At 44.5% G+C, this 26,382-nt stretch overlaps 1 long non-coding RNA gene across 1 annotated transcript in view; it reads right to left on the reverse strand.

Moving 5' to 3' along the window:
• LOC146810987 (uncharacterized) overlaps positions 1 to 26,382 on the reverse strand; it is a 1,144,084-nt gene that overhangs the window by 108,098 nt on the left and 1,009,604 nt on the right. Inside the window, exon 2 of the long non-coding RNA XR_014966662.1 lies at positions 6,221 to 6,400. This is a non-coding gene — a long non-coding RNA (uncharacterized LOC146810987). The remainder of the gene's footprint in view (positions 1 to 6,220; positions 6,401 to 26,382) is intronic.

The following is a 26,382-nucleotide window of genomic DNA, read 5'->3' on the forward strand; positions in this document are numbered from 1 at the left end:
CTTTAAAAGACTCGTTAATGAGGCTTTTGTTGCGTTTTCGCCCCTTCTTACAGCCACTCTGCCTATGGCTGGAAGACTTAGCCCCCCCCCCCCCCCGAAATCTTTTTCAGCCCCCCCCCCCGAAATTTGGCTCTCTCTCATATGCATTACTTTTGTTGTATAACACTACTTATATCAGTGTACAGACTCACAGTACTTTACATCACGCACACATTATACAGAGACAATGAATCATATACGTATGTAAATAATTGTATAGGGAATGTTGCATAAGCCGACGAGGATTACAAAGTGTAGGAATCACATTCCATCCATACTGGTGGGCAGTATATTTTAAGAGGATTTGGTCTGGAGTAGCACAAACTCAGGATTTAAGAAAACTTCAGTGGTTGGGGGTTGGCTTTACTGACAAAAATGTATATCTGCCCAAACACACTCTTTTTAACAACATTAGAAGAATAAACAAGCATTTACAATGCAACGGTCTCGGCATTGGTAAAGTTAGAGCTATTGGCATTGCTCATGACAATGCCGTTTCTTTAAATGTTTGAAAAACAAAAACATAAACAACAATAATGTCATGAGCAATGCCAATAGCTCTAACTTTACCAATGCCGAGACCATTGCATTGTAAATGCTTGTTTATGTTATTTGATTGCTAAACTGGTAATTTACATGAATCCCAAAATATCAGGCAATAGAAACTTTGACAAGTCAGGTTTCTTTGAAAACCACAGGGCCCGATTCACAGAACTAAATTAAAATACAATCCTAAACTTACTACCATTTTGGTATTCACAGAAGGCACTTACTCATTTCGGTATTCACAGAAGTTTGAAGTCCTAACTTTAGGACTCCTAAATGCCTTCTGTGAATACCGAAAGTCTTAAAGTTAGGATTTTTCTCAGTTTAGGAGAAGTCAAGTTAGGACTCCTAACTTTAGGACTTCTAAACTGAGAAAAATCCTAACTTTAAGACTTTTGGTATTCACAGAAGGCATTTAGGAGTCCTAAAGTTAGGAGTCCTAAAGTTAGGAGTCCTAACTTTACTACTCCTAAACTGAGAAAAATCCTAACTTAAAGACTTTCGGTATTCACAAAAGGCATTTAGGAGTCCTAAAGTTAGGAGTCCTAACTTCTGTGAATACCAAAATGGTAGTAAGTTTAGGATTTTGTTTTAAGTTAGTTCTGTGAATCGGGCCCACTATGTCTAACTCCTTGAACAATTGCAGTGACGGATTGCTCATTATCGAGCCTTGACAACAATATTCCAGCTGAGTAGTTCCAGTTCCTCATTTGAGGTGTTAGGGTCTGAGCACGTAGATGAATGTAAGGCAGCTGGCTCCTGGCTCTAATTGTCTTCACAGTAGCATGAGTAGGCCCTGTTGGTCCTCAAGCATTGGCCCTTGGTTTGCTGATACTTTGATCTGCAGCTTGTTGGTTTCCCCAAATAAAACAGGAGATGCCTGGAAGGAGGTGGGCGTGTTGAGCTTTTCAAGCATAGGAATGAGATTAACTAGCACAGGCTTCCAAAAGATGGTTCAAAACTCAGCCATCTCTTTGGTCCACACACCATCCCTCCAGGTCAGAACTACCTGCACATCTACACTCGTTGCTCAGTGAGTCGTCGTACTGAAAAACCAAAGCACAGGCATCGACTGTGCTGAATGGTATCCTCCAAAACTGGGATTATTATTAGGATTTTTTAGAAACTTTGCAAAAAGAAATGTCCTTTGAGAGCAGAACCCTCCTGGTACTCTTTTAAATATGCCCAGCACTTTTGACCTGTTCATCAGTGAACTCTCTCCACTCATGGTGAAAATATCCATTAGTAATACAGAAAAGAGTCCGATAGACATTTATAATAATAATACCGACATTTATAAAACGCAAACAGCTACCTCAACCAGAGGTGTCTCGGCGCTATAGCAGTAGGCGGCATACGGTGGAGGCACAAGAGAAAAAAACAATCCCAAGAATACTAAACACGACTGAAAAGCCAGGTTTTTAGAGATTTCCTGAAACATGGCTCTGATTCAATTTGGCGGGTATTGTTAGGCAGTGAGTTCCAGAGCTTTGCAACTCCCACTGTGAAGGATCTACCTCCTAATCGAGCTTTGACATTTAGAGGGCACATTTCTGATAGTAAAGCGTGCCCCAGGTAGTATATTGTTGCTGTTTCCCTGTTTAGGGGTTATCGATTCAGGTTGTTCACCTGTGAACAACCTCATGTCTCCTCCACTGGAAGATGTAACATTTTGAGAAGAAAATTGATTGAAATGTATTGTCTCTGGGATACTGATGGGATTAGACTGATGTGGGTCTGATTTTGAAATTCTGAGCAGTGATGAGCAAGAAGTACCAGATTCTTCGGAGCCAGTGCCATAAACCTGTTACAAAAACTTCACTTTACATGCTCCCTTCATTTGATCCATCTTGTTTTAGATCTCTTTTTCTGCCCAGTATAGCACTGTGGATACAAAGAATAGTATCGAGCTTTGGTGGAGCATGAACTTCACAGATTAAGAATGACAGACTATTTTGTGTCTCCCTCCAGCACTCCTTCCCTTCTTCTTGAGATCTTTGAGAAATAAGTTATTGGGGTTTCAGTGAAAAGGGTACCAGAGTCCCCTCCGTAATATTTATCAGATCTAAAGCACGCACTTGGCTCTCCACTAGTTGATTTAGTTGATGGCTGATCGCTCAACTAATACTTAATAAGTGAACTATCTACTAGCACATATCTGTCTACCCTTTGACTAGGGCCAGTCTGGATGTCTTGGACTGTGCTGATTCATCTGCTGTGCCATCTGCACCAACCCAAGGTTAACCATTTCCCCTTTTATTGACACCTTCCAGTAAGCTAGTGTGCATCGACAGACTGTGGTCAGAACTTAGACCTCCAAGCTGTTATTTTTGATACAGGCAGAAGTGACAAAGAATCCCATCAATCCTCTGTTCAAGCAAACTACCCCATAGAAATTCAACCAAGGTGCCGATGTTGCGGAACAGGTGGTAGTTGACAGAGTCACAATGCGACTGCTGAGTCTTCGGACTTGCCCTGGTTGTCTTGTTCAGCTAGCTCTCCATTCACGTTTTCTTTGTCTGGGAAACCCCTTCCAAGACTCTCAAAGTCACCTGTGCAATAATGGCACCGTGAGTAACAAGCTTGCTTTGTCTATGTCCATTTAACACTTTGCAATGCGCTATTATAGCATTGCCCGGCTCTTCCAATAGCATTGTTTCTTTGTGTATACCTGCACTCATTTCTACTTTTGCACAGTGAAGCCTTGCATTTGTTTCACCACTAGTGATTAGCTCTGCTAATACTGCCTTAAAGGTGGATAATTTTACCTGTTCAAAAAACACATTTCCAGCACTTTTTGAATTTTTAAAGTTTATCTGTATTAACAAACTTGGTGCCATAATTTTCCAATGTTCAAAAAGTGCCTCATTACTAGTGAGTTCTACTCACTGACACAAAGGTACGGGCAGGATGTTGACATCCAGGTGGAGACGGTAAGATATAATCTCACGGATAATATATGCAGTGAGGACAAGCAACAAGCTCCACCAGGCTTCAAGCTTCTCTGTATTCCTAGGACACCCACCATTGTCCAAGATATTAAAACATAAAAATAAGGCCAATGTTATTTTTATTTTCTCCCCATAAAGTATTCAGCATTTCAAAATGTGCAATAGTATGCTGCTGTGAAATCTAAAAGCACTTTTTTCTAAGTACACTGGCATAACACTATTGGTTTTTATAGACGCTTGTCATGTAGTTGACACAGCACTTGTCCTTGTTTTAGGCATTGGCTCATGCTCCCCAAGGATTTACCCTGGTGGTCTTCAAAGAGTAACTGTACCTTAGATTTAAGACAGATTAAATAGCTTTTTGCTATTTTTTATATCATAGAAGATGATAGCTCCTGTACTGTGTTTAGGAGTCGAAAGACAGAACGAGCAGACACTGGGTTTGCTACTCTGTTCTAATACTGGCTCACGATAAATCTGCAATAGAAAACCTTTCTTGTGATATGTTTGTGGCATAGTGTAAGACATTGCGAAACTGGTTGGGGAGGGACAACCCCTACTCAAGAAGCAACTACAAACCTTGTCAGGGTGAAGTCATAAGCAAACCTGTGTTCAGCCCTCTGGTAGGTTGGCACAGAGCAGTCAAGCTTAACTTAGAGACCATGTGTAAAGAATTTATGCAGCTCTTCAAACAGTAATAACGCAAAAACACAACATGTACAATCCCATACCAAACTTGAAAAATAGAGTAAATTATAATAAATAAAACAAGACCAAAACGACAAAAATCCAATCAGAAAAACCGGAGATATACATGAGATTTCAAAGACAATAGCACCAAAAAGCACAAAGTGCCAACTGTGGCTATCTGATTGTGCTGGACTAGAGAAAGTCACAAGTTCAGGCTTGACCGCAATGGAGCGCGGAATGGTTACAAGGACCCACTAAGGCCAGCTGAACACAGTACCTTAATCCTGGTTGGGAAGAGATGTGGCGTCCCGCATTGAGGATGTGTCACGCAGCAGAGGTGATGCGAGGTGTAGGCGAGGAGATGCTTTGCACATCTGCGATGTGAGATGCAGTGTCCTTGCGTGAAGATGCGTCATGCAGTGGTAACTCCGATGGGCTGTGTTGGGAGAGGTGATACCTGTGAGTGGAGGTGCGCCATGCAGGAGTAGTTCCGATGGGCTACAGTAGAGGCGATGCTGCGGTTCTGTGGAATCCATAGATGGGCTGGCATAGTACATTAATGCCCACTTCCAAGGGTCCAGGACAGAGGTGGCACCACTTAGAAGGGCAGGACTCACAGATGACAGAGTCCAGGTGCTGGGTCCTAGGTTGTTGGAAGCCTGTTCTGTCTCTGAGGTTTCTGATGAGGAGGCAAGCCAGCTAGCCATTTGAGTCACTCTGGGGTCGTGAGTTTAGGGATGCAGGTCTCGCCCCTCTCATCCAGGCAAGAGGGCAGCAGAGCAGCAGATCAGCACAGCAGGGCAGCTGTCCAGCAGAGTGGCAGTCCTTTCAGCAGCACAGCAGTCCTTCTTCCTGGCAGGGTCGACAGGTCTAGAAGTGTACTGAAGAGTTTGGTCTAAGGGTCTAATATTTATACCTGATAAGGTAAGGGCTGCATGTTGACATCTAGTGGAGACGGTAAGATATAATCTGGCCTATAACATATGCAGTGAGGACAAGCAACAAGCTCCACCAGGCTTCAAGCTTCTCTGTATTCCTAGGACATACACCATTGTCCAAGATATTAAAGCATTAAAATAAGACCAATGTTATTTTTATTTTCTCGCCATAAAGTATTCAGCATTTAAAATTTTGCAAGAGTATGCTGCTGAGAAATCTACAAGCAAATTTTTCTAAGTACACTGACATAACACTATTGGTTTTCAAAGGTGCTTGTAAAGTAGTTGAGAGAGCACTGGTCCGTTGTTTTAGGCATTGGCTCATGCTCCCCATGGATATACCCTGGTAGTCTTCAAAGAGCAATTGTACCTTAGATTTAAGACCAATTAAATATCTAATGGACTGTATTGATTTCTCTATAATGACACAGAAGATAGTCTGCTATTTGCTATTTTTTATACCATAGAAGATGATAGCTCCTGTACTGTGTTTAGGAGTCGAAAGACAGCACGAGCAGACATTGGGTTTGATACTCTGTTCTAATACTGGCTCACGATAAATCTGCAATAGAAAACCTTTCTTGTGATATGTTTGTGGCATAGTGTGAGACATTGGGATACTGGTTGGGGAGGGAGAAACCCTACTCAAGAAGCAACTACAAACCTTGTCAGGGTGAAGTCACAAGAAAACCTGTGCTCGGCCCTCTGGTAGCTTGGCACAGAGCAGTCAAGCTTAACTTAGAGGCAATGTGTAAAGAATTTATGCAGCTCTTCAAACAGTAATAACACAAAAACACAAAACCTACAATCCCATACCAAATTAGAAAAATAGAGTAAATTATAATAAATAAAACCAGACCAAAAAGACAAAAATCCAATTAATAGGACCGTAGATATACATGTTTGAAGCTTTCAAAGGCAATAGCACCAAAAAGCACAAAGTGCCAACTGTAGTTGTCTGATTGCGCTGGACTGGAGAAATTCACAAGTTCAGGCTGACCGCAATCGAGAGCGGAACGGTTACAAGGACCTACTAAGGACAGCTGAACACAGTACCTGAATCCTGGTTGAGAAGAGATATGGAGTCCCGCATTGAGGATGAGTCACGCAGCAGAGGTGATGCGAGGTGTAGGCGAGGAGATGTGTAGCTCATCTGCAATGTGCAAAGCAGTGTCCCTGTGTGAAGATGCGTCATGCAGTGGCAGCTCCGATGGGCTGCGTTGGGCGAGGCGATGCCTGTGAGTGAAGGTGCGCCATGCAGCAGTGGTTCCGATGGGCTACGATGGGTGATGCAAAGTGTTTGCATCAGGGAAGTCCGCACAGTACAGGCGATGCGGCGGTTCTGTTTAATCCATAGATGGGCTGGCAGAGTACTTTTATGCCCACTTCCAAGGGTCCAGGACAGGGGTGGCGCCACTTAGGAGGGCAGGACTCACAGATGACAGAGTCCAGGTGCTGGATCCTAGGAAGCCAGTTCTGTCTCTGAGGTTTCTGATGAAGAGGCAAGTCAACTAGCCCTTGGAGTCACTCTGGGGTCCTGGGTTTAGGGATGCAGATCTCGCCCCTCTTATCCAGGCAAGAGGGCAGCAGAGCAGCAGAGTGGTAGTCCACTTTGAACTGGAGGAAGCTTCTAGAGGTTTCCACCACCTGATGGCCTCCTTGTCCTGGCCCCAGCTTGTCTGGTGTCAAAAAAGACTAGTGACAAACCCAAGTGCTCAGGCCAAGCCTTTGTGATGTGCAAGTGTGGTAGGTGACATCTCCTCTCTCTCATTAACTCAGAGTGGCCTATTCTGCCAATACCTAGCTTACCTCTGTCTCACTGTCTGGGAGCTATACACAAGGACCAACTGCCAGCTACACCTAGTCATGTGACCCAGGATCAGGCTGCAGGCACCAAAAGGTTAGGACAAAAAAAATGCCAACTTGGCTTGCAGCTCGGGCTAGACTGTTCCCATGAGACACAGGGTCAAGACTGATTTGCATATAGCTAGGTCTGAACTGGGGTGGAAAATGAGCTAAAGAACGATGATGTATTCAACCCAGATCTGGGATTGAGAGTCTGAAAGGTTTCAGGTCTCCGTCCATCATCTCCTTGTGTTTGCTCTGTTTGCCCTAAGTTGGCAGGGTATGACCAGACGCAGGTCCCTTGCTCACTTTGCCATTGGATTTAAGCGAGCCTGGCTGATGCGGGGTGTTACCCTGAAACCGGTCCCAGGATGCTTATTTCCAGTCCAGGGAAGACCTGTCTTGGCAGTTCGGGCTGGACTGTTCCCATGAGGCACAGGGTCAAGACTGATTTGCATATAGCTGGGTCTGAACTGGGGTGGCGAAGTGAGCTAATGAACGATGATGGATTCAACCCAGATCTGTGACTGGGGGTGAATGTCTGAAAAGTTTCAGCGCACCGTCCATCATCTCCTTGTGTTAACTTTTTAAAAGCGGCATTTTCAGAATTGTGACAAAAAATCTGACTTTACCATTAAAGAGGGCTTTCAATTACAATTATTTAGACATCTAACTCGACTTATCTACCTGTTCCAAATTGGAAGTTACAGCTTATAAAAATATTACGGTAACCCCAATGTTATCCTATGGGAGCGGTAGGCCTTGCAGTAGCGAAACATGAATTTAAGAGGACATGTAAAACTTAAACATACATATCCACCTTTTTCAATATACTGCACCCTGCCCTCTGGGCTCTTCATGGTCTGCCCATGGTCTTCATGGTGTGTGACTTACATGTATTGAAAGGAAGGGTTGGGCCTGGCAAAAGATTTATTGTGCCAGGGCAAATGGTAGTTTAAATGCAGCACAGACCTTGGACACACGTAGTACCATTTTACTAGAGACTTACAAGTAAATTAAAAACGCCAATTGGATGTAAGCCAATTCTACTATGTTTAAAGGAGAGAGCACTCCTTCAGTCCCTTCAATCATGCAGTCTTTGCTCAGCTGAATTCTACCCTTCAAAACTATCGACCCGTACTGCCAGCCTTTCACCCAATAGTTCTCTCTTTGGAACCTCAAAGGTTATCACTCTCTTAGCCCAGTTGTTCACCTATACCCACTCTGTCCCCTTCTTTCTTTGGATGCTTAGGATGGTTCACAAATTCTTCCCCACCATCTGCTGCTGACTGTTTTAGGGGTTGCTCACAGACCTCTATTCGCCATCTGATGCTCTTCACCATCTTATGGCTTCCCTAGTTCATGACACCGGTTTAGCTTTGTCTTATGGGGTGCATTAGCTTGTCCTGCAGTCCTTTTTGCTGATTTGCTTGGCAGCTGTTTCTGGTCTGGGTTGAAAGCCCAGCTGTCACCAGACCATTGTGCAAGAATCACGAAGAGAGGGTCTTTGGATCTTCCCAAATGTTGGGAGCCAGGAGTTCCTGTTTTTCTTGGGTAGACATTGTGTGCTTCCACAAAAGACTGCTTGCCTTCCACACAGCTGTGATCATTTTGTTTCTTTATCCAGTTGCCTGAGTTTGAAGATTCAGGGGCACTCACAAATCACATTGTGATGCTATTAAAGTGTCTTAGATAGCTAGATAATTCATGGAATCTTTCTCTTGCAACAGCCCAGATGGAAGGAGGGCAGTCATTAACCCACATGGATTTATTAGGTCAGGCATGACAGTGCAACTGTCCCGTGACCTTTTAATCAACACCACGATTATTCTATAGCTCTCTGCTTCCAAACAAATGCATATCCATTACCATGCTTTTTACTTGGGATGCTTCATATTATCATGCAACATTCCTTTAAAGCCAGGTCTATTGGTATTGCCAAATGCTTGTTTTGATAGTTTTTTCATTCTTACGGAGGGTGGGCTGTGCACTGGCCGCTCCTCCCTACTCTATTCCAGTTTTGAAGACATCAATGTGCCTGGATGTCCCTTTCAGAGCAAAAGGGAGACTGCGTACTGGCCTCCTTACTCTTTTCTTTTGCAACAGAGGAGGTCCCATCGTCCCTGGCCACGACATTCACACTATGGGTAGGCAGTCCAGTGGACATCTCTCGCTACACTTCATCTGACTAAAAGGCATAATTGCATTTGTTTACATTTTCTTGAGCTTTGGGGATGGGACTATGGAGCCCTCTTCTCCCTGCGTATATCTGCACTTGCTTCTTAGTGGGATGACACATCCGTCCTATCTGTTTGCTAGTTCTTTCCTTTCTAGTCATTATCTTTGTAATGGGTAATCTCGGAGCCCCCAGATGTCACTCAAGCTGGCTACTTCATGGCACAGCAAATGGAAATTTGAGGAAAGTTGAACTGAATGGGCCCAGTCTTCTTTCATCTATACATAGGTTTATGAAAATGTCGCGCAGTGCAGTGCAGCAAGTCACCTAGCTGCGCTACACTGCATGACAGGGAAAGGGCAGGAATGAGCTGTATTTAAAATTATACAGGATGTTCCTGTCTTACCCCCTGCGCTGGCACCGTTTTTGCTACCGAGCTCCAACACAGGCATCCTTGCACTACAGTGCAAGGGTGCCTGTTTTGCATGCAGGAATGTTTTTGTGTAGGAAGGGGCACCACCCTATACAAAACCAATCTTGAAAGGCAAATTGTTCTATCTGTGAAGTAGCGAGGAGAAATAAGGATATTTCTCCTCGTTACTCCTCTTCTGGGAGGCATATCTTTTGGTGCATTCCCAAGTTTACCAGTTCTGGTAAATCGGGGAATGAGTCAAAAACCACTGGTGTTGCTTGGCAACACAGTGATTTACGTTGTGTTGCGTTGCATTACTCTAGATTTATGGGGCCACTCAGTTCCACAAAAAGTGGCCTTGTGTAGCTTAATAAATTACATTTTGGACTTGCGTTGCTCTTACACCACATTGCATAGTGCCAGGGCCACGCAAGTCCGCTCGTAAATATGCCCCATAGTATGAACTCTATAGGCACAAGATCTAACGTCACGCAATTACTCCAAATGCTGTTTTGTACAGATCCTTTTTTATGATGCAAGAAACCAATTTGATCTGTTTTGTCTCATGCAAATGATGGTGCAGCCAATGGCAAGACTTTTTTCAACGTGACCATTTAAGATAATTTGCATTTTCAATTGCTAATAAAATTTGATTATGTGTAGTGTTTTAATGAAATTGGTCTTCATGTAGTCAACTGCAGACGCAGTAGGGAATTAATGACCAGACTAATCATTTTGAAAAAAGCTATGTTCTTGAACCATAAGACTTCGTATAAGGTTGTATTAATTAAAGTTAACCTTCCTGCGCGTGGCAATGGTATTGAAAATGGACTCCCTCTGCCTTGTCAGCTGCCACATGCAACACCACGACTTTAGAAAGGAGAAGCAGATCACATGATTACTCAAGAGCAGTTGAGAAATTTCGGGGAAGACCTCTTAAGTATTTATCTTAAAGTTAAAAAAAACAGAGATCCGATCAAAGCTGCTGCTCTAGCCGGTCTCGCTCTCTACGACTTCCATTGCACAACTTCACTTCATCATATGTGTCCTCGCGTGGACCAGTTTCAATTGCAGAAGTGGCTACTGGAGGATAGGTAAGTTAAGAGATGCCCAGTCTGTGTTGCATGAACCGGAAGTGTATATCAATGCGTGGTACATGGAAATAAATCATTGTACCTGACTTATCTCCTCAACCCCCACTTACTTTAAGAGCCAAGGCCCAGACCTGGTCATCATACGACATCCAGAACATCTTTCTGGAGTCATCATGAATGAGATGGACTGACTAATCCCTCAACCCCCTTCCTCATAACTTTCATTCCCCTTCGAACGCAAGAAAAACAGCATAGACAACCAGCCCCAAAGATATCGCAATATCATTTCAAACCACTTTTAATCGTACCTCTAACACTTGCCTCTTCTATCTCCCTCCTTGCATGCAGTGAACTTACCTACAACAGCCCCACCTCCCTTTCTTTCAGAGCCCCTCTGCCATATAAAAACAAGGGGCAGATTTACAAGGAAGTGCCGCGACGCAGCAACGCAAGCCCTTTGGCTGCGCCACGCTGCGGCATTTCCAGAGCACAGGAATGCAACTTATTTACAATAATATTTTGCATTCCTGTGCTCTCCCATGCGCTGGCCCACAAACTGCTGCCATGAGCCAGGCACCCTTGCACCATGGTGCAAGGATGCCTGCGTCATGGGGAGATTGTTTTTGTGCAGGAAGGGGCACAATCACTACAGGCATTTTCCTCTTTCAATACGTGCTGTAGAATGCAGCACACATTGAAAGAGGACAAAACGAGGAGAAATGAAAACATTTCTCCTCGTTGCGCCTCGCTACGCCACCCCTAGGGTGGCGTAGCAAACTGACGCATTTCCAGATTTATAATTCCTCTCAAATCTGGAAATGTGTCTTGTTCCATGGGTGTTGCGTGGGAACACCCACAGCAACACCCATGGAACGCCCCTTCCGCGCACAGTGCTGCTTGTAAAGGGGCCATATTTACAAGGACAGGAAAATCCACGCAGGGTGGCTTTTCCTGTCCTTTTAAATATGGAGAAATAACATGCGCCACCAGTACGTCACAAAAAGTGACGTACTGGTGGCGCAGGGGGCTTTGAAATCTGCCCCCAAGTGGCTAAAGTTCATACATTTAACTCGCAATTTCTCCAACTTAGTACATTAATTTTGGACATATCAAGTTTGAAACAGAGAGGCAATCTCTGCTCACTGTTTCAAACTTGTTCAGTCTACGTTCATGCATTAACTAAAAAAAAATTGACTTAAATGTATAACCTTTATACGCCTCAGATGCAACAAACAGGCGCTCGGCTTGGTGCTGATCCGGCACGCCTTCTCATGATCCAGCTCCACTACGTCTCATCCCCATTGGCGCCTCATTAGTGCGCCATGTTCAAGTACTTCTGCTGCCATTTCAAGGACGCTCAACATGCCGACCTTAAACAGTGCAAATCACCTCCCTTACAATGCTTTCTGAGGCAAAACTCAACACTTCAACACCAGGAAAAAATCCTGTGATTCATGGCCATGCACAACTGCCTTAACCAATTTAGCTTAAAATCCACCGTTCCATTTCCCTGTCATTCTGCAACTCCTCATTGACTACTCTTCACTAAAAAGGTCCTCAACATTAAAAAAAACCATAATATTCTAAGTGGTCACATTTGCATCAAAACTCTCTTCTTCCACTCTTCCTATCCTGTCATCTGTTTGGTTATGCCAAACATTTCCACTAATCTCTTGGATACTCCTAAACTCCTTTGGTCAACGTTGAAACCACACTCGCCTCCAGCACTGTGCCCATATCTTTTATAGAACCTATTGTCCATTTCCCCCAAACAATTCCTCTCTGGACACTACAGAACTAAGGGGCGCATTTATCAAGCACTTGTATTGCCCTGGTGAAATGCAACAGGGCACAAGGGCGACGCAACTGCTAAGTAAGATTTATCACACTACGCAAGGCCACCTTGCATGGTCCTGAGTGACTTGATAACTCTTCAGTAACACAAAGCAGCACAAATCGCTTCTTTGCTCTACTCTTCCCCAGGGAGGCATTCCATGGGTGGAGCATGGGAGTTCCCACACATCAGCCCATGCATTTTGGCGTAGTCCCAGATTACCATTACTGCTGTACCTGGGAATGCATCAAAATGCTACACGTTCCTAAGTGAGGCGTAACGAGGAGAAATGTCTCGTTTTTTCCTCTTTCTATGTGTGATGCATTTTACAGTACACATAGAAAGAGGAAAATGCCTTAGGAGACTGTTTTGTGCAGGAAGGTGTCCCTTTTGCGTAAAACCAATCCTGCTTACAACAAAGGCACCCTTGCACTATGGTGCAAGGGTGCCTGCATTTACGCTATGTAGCACATTCTGCGACACCATAGGGAGAGGACAGGAATGTGCCTTATAATACTAAATAGGGTGCATTCATGCCCTTTCCATATCAGGTAGAGCAGCAAGGTGGCTTTCTAGCGCTGCACTTTTATAAATGTCTCTTAACAACTACCACCCCATTGTGGGCCATCTATAAGGCCATCTATAAGGCTAAACATTCAGAGAAAAGTCTCTTGGAATTGATACCTGATCAATTACAATTCGAATCTGTCCAAACACAGTACATAATTGACTCAGTCACAGTATGGGATGGTTCCCAGGCCACACCTGACTCCAAGTCTCAGTCATTACAATCCTGTACGGCTGATTTTTTTTATCTTTGACATGATATCCCACTGTCATTACATCAATATAACTGAAAGATTAAAGGTAGCAACCGTAGCTTAGAGGCCAACAATGGACTGAGTCTGCTAGATTGATGAACAAGTAGAATTTGACACTTTAATCTCGAAATTCACATGTAAAATGTAAAGATTCAATATTTGTAAAGCGCGAACAATTACCCGAAGGTGTCAAGGCGCTGGGGGCCCTTGGGAAGATTAAGCGAGCTATTGCCCAGAGTTACATGGTGCTGGGCTGATCTGCCGCCGGCACCAGGGATCGAACCGTGAGACCCCACGTTCCGGCGGCAGTTTCTCTGGCTGCTGCGCCACACCTCTTCCACATGAACCATTTTGTCCATTCCTAAATGCTCCCTGCTTGCCGCATACATACATCTATCTGCTGCTTCTCAGCAGTCATGGCATAACTTTCACTAATATACTATTGACATGAGATGTCCCTCAAGGACGTTAGCTCACTGGCCACATACATGAAACAATGCACCACGAGATGCCATTGAGGAGTGGCTTAGAGGAAGTCAATTTAAGTTAAGCAGGATCGTAACCGAGGTCCACCTCCAAAGCCCCCCGTTCATGTTCCACTCTCCTAACACAACCAACAGCTTCTTTAGTTGACCTGTCTTGTGCACCTCTTCAGCTAAAACCCCTGAGGACCACCCACTTGATGATCTAAGTACAAAACACTCATAGCAAATCTGTAACCGTTCTGGAATTCTTTCACCAACAGAGAACATCACTCACCTAACATAACTCCCCAAAAATAAAAACGGTAAATAACATTGTCAATCAACACTACAATTTTACCACACTCTGTTCTGGTATCCATGACTACCAAGTTTCCAAACTCCATAATATCCAGAATAGAACAACTTGACTCGTCAAAGTTCTTCAAGAAACCAGCCCTAAATGCGCACACAACAGAAAGTCCAATGACTCCTGGTCAGATCCCAGATCAAATTCAAAATACTTAGGCTTCTCTATTAGTACCCCATACTCTTCCACCAAATAAATAAAGTGCTTCGAACATTCTAAAATTATATTGTCTGTCAACTAAGGACAGAATATTCTCTATTCCAGTACCATTGCTCAGGCAGAATAATCTATATCTAACTTCTTCTAATGCTTTTTGATGATCCTCACAACCTTATTTCTTCCTCAACAAATCTATTTAATAACTATCTTCAAATCATTTGCTCTTGCCCCACTTTCTTGTTGCTAATTTCTCCCTTCCTTTGGACCAGCCATTTGTATAACTTTGCAATTCAGTCCTGTGTCCTCTGCGTCCCATGCCACCTGTAACATCCTCGAGTTCAGTAGATGGCCTTCACCAATCGCGTTAAACAAAGCCCATATAGAGAATATATAGAAGTGATGCTATACAAACACAAAGCAGCATAAGTTTACATTTTTCACCCAGGTATGGACAGTGATCATCCTATTGAGATATTTTTGTTTCCAGTGTGTGATATACAAATGTCATAAATAAAGATCAAAATAAATGAAATGTTTACAACGTTTAAGTTCAGGATGGAATGCTATTCATTGTCAGTGCATTGAGTTACAGCGTGTGTGTCTCATTGCTGAGTCACGCTAAAGTCCTACTTTCCTTTTCTTTTAACTGGTGCAGGAAAGGAGTGGGATCCAGTCAAATTCCGACATGTATTTTTCATCCGTATCCAGCTAGCCCTAGTGAAATATCACCCTTTGTCCCAGTGTAGTTTGCCAATTCTGGCACACGTCCAGGGGGTAATGGAGGTTTCTTATTTTCACTTTAAGCTGGGCCCAACACAAATGCCTCACCTATGGGGCCTATGGTTCATGCAGGCATGGAGCGTGCGGGAACCTCACTTCTTTTTTTTTTTTTTTTTTTTTTTTTTTTTTGAAAACCTTTATTTCGAAATTCAGGACACAGCTATTCAGCCGACAGCCCGAAGGTTCGGCAGCATTGCAAGTTAGATACAGTGATGTGTCCCCAATACAGTTCAAAGAGTAATGCAAAGGTCCAATTTTAAATAAACACAGAAAAAACACACAACAAACCCCAGCAAGGCAGAACATTGAAAGCCCATGGCGAAAGCCCCCAGGGGAGGCCGGACCCCACTCATCTACTAAGTATAAGACTGTGTGCGGAGGAAGAAGGGGAACAGCAGAGGCCCAGAACGGTTACTAAAACCAAACTGTGCTGGAAAGTAGGTCAGGGGGAAAGCTGTTCCTCGGGAGGTTCCAGTTCCGGGGCAAGACATATTCCCCCCCTGTATTGGTTCCACCGCCCCCAGATGGCATGCCACTTCCGGGGGCGACCTCTAGAGCAGTAGACCGTCTTCTCCCTAAACATGCTCCAATCCATGTTCTCCTTCCACGCGGTCAGTGTAGGGGGTCCCGAGGAGCCCCATAATCGCGCGATATCCCTTTTAGCTACCATGTTACCCAGAGTCACCCATTGGGTCTGCGCCTCATCGAGGTCAGTGGGCCCCCAGACGTTCAGGAGGCAGCACCGCGCCTCCGGCTGTACCACAATGCCCGTCACCTCCCCCATAACTGGAACCTCACTTCTTGATGCCTTTGCACAATACCAAGGATGGAAACAAAACACTTGGCGGGCGATTTACTTGTTGGCGGATGGAGTAATCTTCGTTGGCCTGGTGGAGGACTTAAGTCCACCAGGCTGAGCCTGCTACGCCTGCCCAATTTAGAAATGGCTGCAAGCTAGTGGTTACTTTTAAAGCATTGGGAGGAACCACCTTCATGACGGTTCATGTCAATGCTGTTTATAGTTTGGGGCAGGGCTCCGTCACCATGATGGAGCCCAGTCCCAAACTGTTTTTTGTTTATTTTCAAAAAGGAAACCTCAAAGCAGGATTTTCTTTTCGAAAAGAAGAAAGAAAATGCTCCCCCTGCCAGGGGAGTTTTCTTCCATGGGGAAGGGAGCATTTGGAAGCTATCACTGCCCCTTACCGTCAGAGATTTTCTGGTAGTGACAGGTAGTGAAAACGGATCTCTAATTCCACCCATCTAAATTAGATGGCCGTAATTAGCGGTCTGCCTTCGACGGCCCTTACTCCGCAGGACTGTCGGAGGGTTTCATTATGCGTAGACAGAGTAGTCTTCTCCATGATTAAACCTAAGGTCCGCCTTCATCTAAATTTGGTGAGTGGGCCGTGATCTTTGGTGTATAGATACTCCATCACAACAGTATCTATACCGCCAAGATATAAATCGTCCACTAAGTCTTTTGTCAATGCACAACTGCTTAAGAGACACACGATGAGTGGAGGAAGGTTTTTTACTTTTCCCACCTCCATATGTCAGAGGTATACATGTACTGCAAAAATGTTAGATGTATTCGTCTGCATGAGTAATTACACTAATAACCATTCTTGTAGCACCTACTAATTTTGTTTTCTTTATGTCATTTCTTTTATAGTGCTACTATGCTGGAGCACTTTACATTGTACGGATATTACACTAAGGCAATGAATTGTACAAGTAAGTCTATCTACAAGAATATACAGGAATATGAGGGTTACAAGGTGTAGGAGTCGCATATCCTCCACACGGATAGGCATATCATGTTAAGAGTGCTTGCTCTGGCGGTCAGGATTTAAAACATGTCCGAGGTCTACAGAACATAGGGGCCGATTTACAAGCCCCTTGCACCACTTTTGCGTCACTTTTAACATGGAAAAAGTGACGCAAAAGTGGCGCAAGGGGCTTGTAAATCTGCCCCATAGTGTTTAGGGTTATGTCAATTAATAACTCTTTATCACTACATAAGGAACGCTTTTTAGCAACCTTAGGGTAATGGAAGATTGAGAAAAAACAACATTCTTGTGGTTTACCTTCAGCTCCTTGATGCTGGTTTATAACTTACTGTGTTTAAATTATGACCTGCAGATAACACCAAGAGCTTTACAAGAAAAGAAGCAGCCCATTAATCTATCTATGTAAAATACAAACCGGTTACCAGTATGTTACACGTTGTGCTTTGCAGCAGGCACATTAGCCCTCTGTGCTATTTGAAGAAGAGTCAAAACTGAGACTAGACTGTACACAGATATACCCAGTAAGTGCATCAACCACCAGAGCTATCTTATGGTTATTATTCCCTAGATTTTGCTGGACATTCAAAGATCTCCTCAGCAGGTGTCGTAACCCTATACGACACTTTAAAATGCAGTCTGTCTGTGACTATAAAGTAGACCAGAACAAATGTACTGCTGCTTTGTCCTTGTTGCCAATTTCTTTGCTAAATAGTTTTTTGTTTTTCTTTTACATTTATAATGTATACGCTGTCAGGATTCCCTTGTGACTCTTCACCTTTCTGCTGCACACCTTGACCCCCAATTTTTGACATCGACAATTATTTCCCATTTCTAGGAATTATTCTAACTACAGCTTGCAGGGAAGTCAAGTCTCCCAGGAAATGACATCAGCCCCACTCTTGAGATCCGCCAGCCAGATTACCCAGGAGCCTCTTTCCACAAAAGTAGATGGAAAAAGCTGAACGTGTCCTGGTGGTGCAGGCCATATGCATTTTGTATGGCACACTCAAAGTGTGTGCAGTTTTTCTACCTTTTTTGCACATGTTTCCGTCTAATACATGGCATCCTTGCCCACAACATGTAGGTTCATAGAGGACCGCAGGATACGCCGCGGCTTGCATTTCAGGGAACTGTTTACAGATTCCCCTGAGTCTAGTTGCTCAGATACCGATCCCAGGAGGGACTTACCTTTATGTGTAGAAAAAAACACCCTTCAGCAAGTCACAACAGTTAGCAGATAGCAGATGATTACTCATAGCACTTGTTGGAACTGCAGCTTCTGAGAAAACCCAACAATCTTTTTTTTATTTGGCCAAGAGGTACATTATTAAGGACCTAGTGATTACTGTCTGCTTGCTTTTCAAAGGAAAGCAGCAACAATGTGCTGCTTTGTAGCTGCATTTGTTGACATATCTAAAGTACAGTAGACAGCAGAACAACATACACAAAGCAAAATAACAACTCAAAACAGAACAGGGCAAACAAAACAAAATGTTACACGACAACCACACTGCAACACAATAACATCACATTGCAAAAATACTACACAAAACACAGCACAAAAAAACAATAGAACTCACCGGCGTAACACCAAAATGCCACACGACAAATATGTACAAACATTCTAGTCACAATTTACCAAAACCTGCTTTCATACTCGAGTGATACAAGGTGTGTGCCCCAAGCACTGCCTTAACTTACCACCAAGGACAAGAAATTAGCACCAGTTTTGGCTGTGGCCCATGTTGTTTTGAGTATGTTGGTGGTTCGTTCAGTAGGACTGCCGTAACCCCTTCGCTGCGGCGCGAATTCCGCCGCAGCGCTGGGGGGGTTTGCGATGCCGCCATGCTCATGACGGAACCACGCCGTCATGAGTCACGGGCGAGCTGTGCTCATGACGGCGTGGTTCCGTCATGACTTCACCCACTTGCGCTAATCGCCCGCACAGGCGGGAAATCAGCGCCGCGTGGGCGGAGCGGCCGCCAACGGCCACAGCATGACGGAACCACTCCGTCATGAGCACACGGCGCCCATGGCTCATGACGGAGTGATTCCGTCAGAAGCATGCAAGGGGTTAAGGAAGTGCACAGCAGTGTGCAGAGCACGTGGGTTTCACATTACAAAAAACCTCGCCAGGTGCCACGTGTGCGCATGGGCGTTTTTTTGTGGGTAGACGGTTGAATATTATTATATGATGAACCTTGTGAGGCTTCAGAATGCTTTAGTTCAAGTGTCTCTTTCAGGTACATTATGTACATACAGGGGCATCTTCAGAATTTTAGTGGCCCTGGGCCAAACATATTTTGGAGACCCTTGTTCAGAACAGGGGGCCCCAAATGTATGATCCAATTTCAGCTCTTTCATGCCCTCTTTGACCAGGTCAGTGACAGTGCACAGGCTCACTCGTCCAAATTCCAAATGTGTTATTATCTAATATTCAGGAATAGTGGTGTGTGTTTTTTTAAAAATATGGTAGCACTGCAGCACCTCACTAATATTACTGCAAATAATCCCCCCTCCCATTTCTCAATTGTAAGCTCCTGTTTTGATCTAAAAGAAACTTTTTATGGGTGTTGCATGCAAAATACACGTTCCTCAGCAGACTCTCACCCATCAACCAATTATTTAAGGTAATCAGGGCAAGACTCTCTACAGAACTGGATCTATCTAGGGGTTTCTGAAAGGCTGGGTGCCTGGGCCAGAGCCCACTTTGTTCATGCCTTAAAACGTTTCTGTGTACATATATGTTTATAAAAGGTGTTTGCCACCAAACAATCCAAGTACTCCCTAATGTGTATTGTTGATCCTTATCCCACTCGCCAGTAAAGGTTCTTCCCAACCTGCAAACAAGCATTGGCAAAGTCAAAAGGTTTCGCCTTTGGGACCTATTGACTTTGCCATTGCCTTTTAGCCATTCTGTACAGCCTCGGCAAGAAGCTGTGCACCATGGGAAAAGGTAAAACAAAAAAAGGGACAATTACACAGCTCCTTGGTCACATCATTTTGTAGGCACAAGTGAGTTCTATTGCGCATGCGTGTCTACAAAATGACGCAGGCACAATCTTTATTTACCGATCCAGTATGGATGGCTACATCAGAATAAAAAGAAATAAAAGTCGCGAAAAAACGCTTTTATGGGGGATGGGTCAGAAACAATTTGCTGCCAAGTCCTCCATAAAAATAATATTCATAATTAAAGACAGCTGGTGGGGCAAGAGGCCAGCAATTGGGAGGTCGGGAGAGGGCAGAAACAGAGAGCAAGAGGGAGGGAGCAGCAATGGCCTGTGGACGGTTGGAAGCTGAAGCTGCACTCAAGGGAGAAGCGCACAAGCGAGAAAGAAATGCCGAGGAGAGGCACATGTGGATGAGCGCAACATTGAGAGGCAGGAGGACAAGCACATGGGTGATAGAGAGAGTAACACAGAGCATGTCGGAGGGGGGAGAATAGAAGTACAAGAGAGAGACAGTTAGAAAACTCATTCACTTTCATGGAGTGCTTAACCAAAAATAAAATTGTAGTTCTACCAACCGACCAGACCCCTACTATCTGCTTTCCTCTTCCTCACAGACCCCCCCTGGATCTGCCTAGGCAACACGGGGGACGCTCCTTCTCCCAGCCGGCGGCCAAAGCTTGGAACGACCTTTCCCTGATCTCAGGACCTCCTTATCCCTCCGGAAATTCAGGAAACGACTCAAGACCTGGCTGTTCGAATGAACAGATCACCACAAAGCTGCTAGAAACCTTGAGAGCCTCACGGGTGATATGCCACACCCTTTAAATCCTGATTGATTGATTGATTGCCCAAAACGCAAGCAGTGGAAGGACACAAGTAAAGAGGGCATGCTCCACAGGAGGGACAAACACAAGAAGAGCAAGAAAAGTCCACATAAGCTAACAAATAAAAAAGGAAGCAAATAATAGTGACAGTAAAGCCAGCCAATTAGTGCTTAATTTTTGCCGGTGCTTTCCGGTGCTTAGCACCGGCACGTATTTATCAGGGCCGGGTCTACACCACGCATGACACTGCAACTTATGGCATTGTGGCGTAGATATAGAATTGCATCACTGACTCGCGCAGACAGTGTTTTTCTCCAGAGTCCCAGTGAAAAGTGTTGCGGCTGTGAAATCCAATAAAAAAAGATTCACATATGATTACCGTCCAAACATAATTTATTCAATATCCATATTTCGTCAACCCACCTTGAAGCACATTGAGAATTTGCCTTAGGCGGAAGCCGTGGCCCTTAGTTCAGTGTTGCTGGTGGGCAGTGCACTGATTGGGCTGGATTTAGATCTAAGGAGTAGGGGCTGTGCTGCAGGCTGCGTGCGTAGTTTTTTTTGCAAAATGCCACACCCGGCACCCAATGAGTCATCAGTGGTGCAGGTCAGGCTCAGCCTGACGACGTCGAGGGCACGCAGTTGCAGAAGCAGACGGCAGCCTATCAGTTAAAGGAAGGCCAGTGCCCTGGACGCCCACCACCACAGTAACCGTAAGTAGCAGCCTTGCCAAACCAACGCTGCTTTTTTTGTTTCTTGAGCGTTGTGGCATGACTGTCACTGTGGTAGCTCCGGCTCAACATGAAGAATCGATGTTGCCCGCATCATTGAAATCTTTTGCTTTCCCCGGACTCGAAGTCGGGTGTTAATTACTGAAGTAATGCAAAAAACAAAAAACGTCATCTGTGTGTCCCACGGATTTTTCTAGCCATGTCTCTGTGGTGCGCAGCGCGTGCACAAATGAAAGCACTGCCCTCTTTGACGTGTAGTGCACCTACAGCTTGGGCAGTCAAGATAGGCCTGGGGGTCGGGGTAATGGTTAAGTTGAAGGCCCTGCCAGGTCCCTGCCCTTCCAGCCTCCCAGGCAAGTCCTGGCCCGGGCAGGCATTTTGCTTGCAGTTGCACACAGCCGAAGGCATGATTCATTGCTCAGGAGAGAGCGCAGGCCTTGCCTTGAACTTGTCACTCGCTGGTGGTTCACTTCACTGTTCACTTACGTATACTATGAAGTGAACTGCTTCGACTGAAATATGCCTGCTTTGCTGGTGGTTCACTTCACTGTTCACTTACGTATACTATGAAGTGAACTGCTTCGACTGAAATATGCCTGCTTTGCTGGGCGGCCTTCATCCTGTAGCCTTATGGTCCATTCTGACAGCTTTAAAGTCCCGGTTCTTCTGGCTGTGGGTTTGTGTTTCTGCACACTTGTGATGTGCTATTTTGGTCATTCCCTCGGTTGCGGCCCTGCTTCTCTCGGTACACTGGCTGTGCCATCTCTCTTTTGGGTTTCTAATGCCTATTTGAAGTAATCGTAGTTATGGGGTTACCAGTAAGAAAATGAAGTGTTCATGCTGCGGCTTTCAAGTGCCCACAGAGAGAAGAGAAGAGAAGAAACACATTTTATAGTGAAAGAGACAGTCAATCACTACTTAAAAACATTGTTCTGTGACATATGCCACAGTAAAGAGAAACTGTATGGACATATATATATTTGAAGAATGTTTAAAAATGTTACAGATTCAGGTAGGATGGGAGAAATAACTAATTATGTGATGTGTTTGAAAAGGTGACGGTCTCCCCAGTAGACAACCTGCAAACCCGTCAAACATGGTGGTGTTTTTCTCACTGCTGGGACAATTATTTAAACGGTAATATTGTTTTGGACACGTTGCAAAAATCTATTCTTATGTGAATGTCCATCCCGTTTGCTTACGCGTCCAGCCGCCCAGTCGTGGCCCGGGGCATTGTACTTGCACACGGTGCCCGAGGCTTGGTTGCTCAGGGCAGACCGTAGACTTGACACTCGGTGGTTTACTTCACAGTTCACTTCATATCTATGAAGTGAACTGTGAAGTGAACCACTGAGTGACGAGTCCGAGGACAGGCCTGCCCTGAGCAACCAAGCCTCCGATGCCGGGCACTGAGTGCAAGTACAATGTCCTTAATGACATTGATTTGCTTTTTGTTTATGTTGAGGATTCATTTATTATGTGGCACTGCACTGCATGGTCAAATTCTCAATATAAAAATGCAGGATGCAGTTAGTCTGGGACCTGGGTCATTTGCATGTCTTCAGCTGTTCAGCAGAATGTGTGGATGAGAAAATAAAAAGCTGTTTGAAGGAAAGAGACTGTAGGATTGTCAGACATTTCAGGTTCACGCAGAATCGTGTGCTTTGGACTTGGAGCCACCACTGCAGTTTGGTTGCCTTTATTGAACAGGTGGTCCTATCTAGCCCTCCTCTAGAGATGCCCGTTAGACGGAGAGGCATCAAGAACTATAGTGAAGAAACTTTAGGGAGTGGTGGTAGGGTCCAAGAGAGGTGAGTTAGACAGAAAGGTAAAGTAGAAAGCGGTTAGTAAGAGAGCACTCGAGGCAGAGAGAAGTAGTGAAAGCAGTGGCAGTTAGAATGTGGGCGGTTACAGTACGATAACTATATAGGGGTGCAAGTTAGAGAAACCAGGGTGAGGAACAGAAAGAGGTAAAATGTGAAGTGAGGCGTAGAATGATAACTGAGTCAGGTGTAGAGAGGTAGAAAGAAAGGTAGAATTAGAGTGCTGAAGGGCAGAAAGAGGAGATGTTGAGAGAAAAGAGGTAAAGCAAAAAGACAGAGGTGGGGTAGTGAAAGAGAGCTACAGGTGAAAGAAAGCTAGAGAGTGGTTGAGGTAAAGAGGTAGAGAGTAACAGGTGAGATAAAAAAAGTAGATAGGGAGAAGTAGAGGGATGGTTGTCGGTGAGGAAGGGAGAATCGGTTGATACTGGGAAAGGGGCACAGAAAGATGAGAGAGGGACAGAAAAAAAGAGGTAGAGAAGGAAAAGTGTAGTAAGAAAGAAGTAAGACCATGACAGAGGTGAAGGGAAGAGCGGTAATTTTTAGGACAACACTTGAGGCCCCCTCCCAGTAATGTGCGTGGAGGGGCCCCCTCTGGACTCAATCAGGGGCTCTCTGGCCAGAGAACTGTGCTGAGGGGAGCCCCTGGAGCTTGGGCACCCCCCCCCGCATCGCAGGGGCTGAGGGGGTGAAGGAAGTGACCCGAAATGGGCCACCCGGGTCACTCGCGACGACCTCTCGGCCTACCCAAAAAAATGAAGAGTCGGGACGAAAGGGGAAAATACTATCTAACACCTTCATTAGTAAGTACACTGCATCGGAGCCCGGCTGACCAGCCTCATAGGATAGCTGTTGAGGGACTGACTTCAGAACACTTGGTAACATGAAATAAGCCTTCCAACACCTCTCAAGTCCCGCCTCTGATGGAAAAATACAGCTTGGGCAAAAACTGAACAAAGAAGGCACAGAGGGATGAGCTACCACCTGCAGAATGGGCACACATTATCAGGCTCCCAAGGTCATCTTGCTTGGTCTCAGCTCTCTCCAGTGTGGGAGCATAACTATGTCCAGGGATAGGCATGCAAAGCTGAATGAACTATTCTCTTTATGCATCTGGATTCCAACCTTGAATAAGATATGAGGGAATTACTGAGCAGCAGCTTCTGCTGAGGTAAGCAGTGAGCGGGACACAGAGGCCGGGCTTTGATCACAGCGTAACATGGCGTCTACATGGAAGAAAAATGGCGTCTCAGATGCTAACTTTAGCCTGCACAATGTTAGAAGGGGTTGGTCACACACATTTCCAATAGCGATCAATATAAAATAGCTACATGAATTGTAACATTACACATGGCACATTCGATTCTAACAGGGGGCCTTTGTTACGTCACTGACTCAACCAGATCAGCCCACAGAGAGCACCACAAAAATCACCTGCTGCATGGTCCTTGGTTACATCATCTGTGGAAGGAGAAGCATAATATCAGCGAGTGCGAGAAACTGAGCACGAGTTAGAGCAGGAGAGGAACAGAGAGGCAAGAACACATACATGTTTTTACTGCTGCAAGGGCTATGGTGTGCATATTGTTGTCTGCATGTGTACATGCTTCTTTCATGTGTCTATGTGTGTGCATTTTATGTATGTCTCTGTGTGTGCTATGTGTGTGTAAGCCAGGGAAATAGTGTGACGTGTTATTTTCTATTGTGTTAGGCCAGGGTAACATGTGTGCATGTGCTGGTGTGTCTGTGTTCACCTTGTCTGCATTTCTGTGCATATACATTTGCAGACATGTTTAAGAGTCTCTGTGAGCATGTCTGCATGCGCATGTGTGATCAAAGGAGAGAGCATGCCCTGTTCCGTACACATCATTATTTTCTATAGTGTCAGGTCTGTGTACTCTATGACCTTTGCCCCTGGCCTATGATATATAATCTTTGCTGTACATCATGCTGTACATATTGTCCCAACTCATGGTCGCTAGAGGATCTTCTCCAACATCCACTGTGGACTGTTACAAATGTGCATTGTGCTCTGCCTTGGGCAGAGAGGACAGACACATCCAGGGAGAAGCATCTTCAAGGACATTTGGTACTTGACAAAGACATAACTGTGGACTGTTTGGGTGTTCAGGTTCTATAACTCATCTCTTCTAACTGTGGATTTTCTACCTTCTCCTAATTGGAGCTAAACTATCAATGGAAAATATATACAGACCAATACAAGTCGCACTTTGTTTATTCTGTATAAATTCCTGATGTTTGCTATTACCAATACAGTCATAATTTACCTTACCATTGAGCTACATATGGTTTGTACTATTATGGCATATAATAAAACCCTTTAGTGTATCAATGTATGTGCTTCCATGTGTGCACTAACATTCAGACTAGGCCAAGGGGAACTCACCAATATGTACAGTCTGTGGCAGGAATGACTGTCCTTCTCAAAATTGGCACTTCTTCTTCTTCTTCTAGCAAGGTAGGAGGGAGGGGTCATGGGCCACCCATCTGTTTTCTTTGCTGTGCATGGCAGGTAAGTATATCTTCGCTGCTTGAGGGCCAAGAGATAAATGCCAAATGTGACCAAAATCGCCGGCAGTCCCAATGCTTAGTTTGTGCTGGTGGTTGAAGGTGGCACACTTGTGGTATGGTGAGAGGGTCTATATATAGTTTCCTAACTAAAATGACATTTCTCACTTACTCTCTCAAACCTGATCTTGTGGTGACAGTTGGTTACTGTTTATTTTATTTCTTGAACTTTTGGAAGTAAAACTTCCTGTTTTAAAAAGGAGCATTATTCACGAAATAAATATGACAAATAAGAAGAGATTAAGCAATAGGAATGGAAGCTGTTCCTCAATGACAACATCCACTGTGGGAATAGTCTCTGGAAGAGGGAAACTCAGACTTAGGGAAGCAGACCAATACCATCACTTGATGACTGGTTGACTCCATGGGGTATTTTCCTTATTCCCCTCATGACACAAAAACCCTTTAGAATTTAGAGTATATTTTGCAGTGGAAGTATACAAGCGCGAGTATTCAAAAATGTGCTTGTGTTTGAAATTCTATATTTTACCCTACATGACACACATTACTGAAAACAGTTGACATTAGAGTTAGTTTTATGGATCCTATGGTCCTGAA

This window comes from Triturus cristatus, chromosome 7, assembly GCF_964204655.1.
Source record: "Triturus cristatus chromosome 7, aTriCri1.1, whole genome shotgun sequence".
NCBI lineage: Eukaryota > Metazoa > Chordata > Amphibia > Caudata > Salamandridae > Triturus > Triturus cristatus.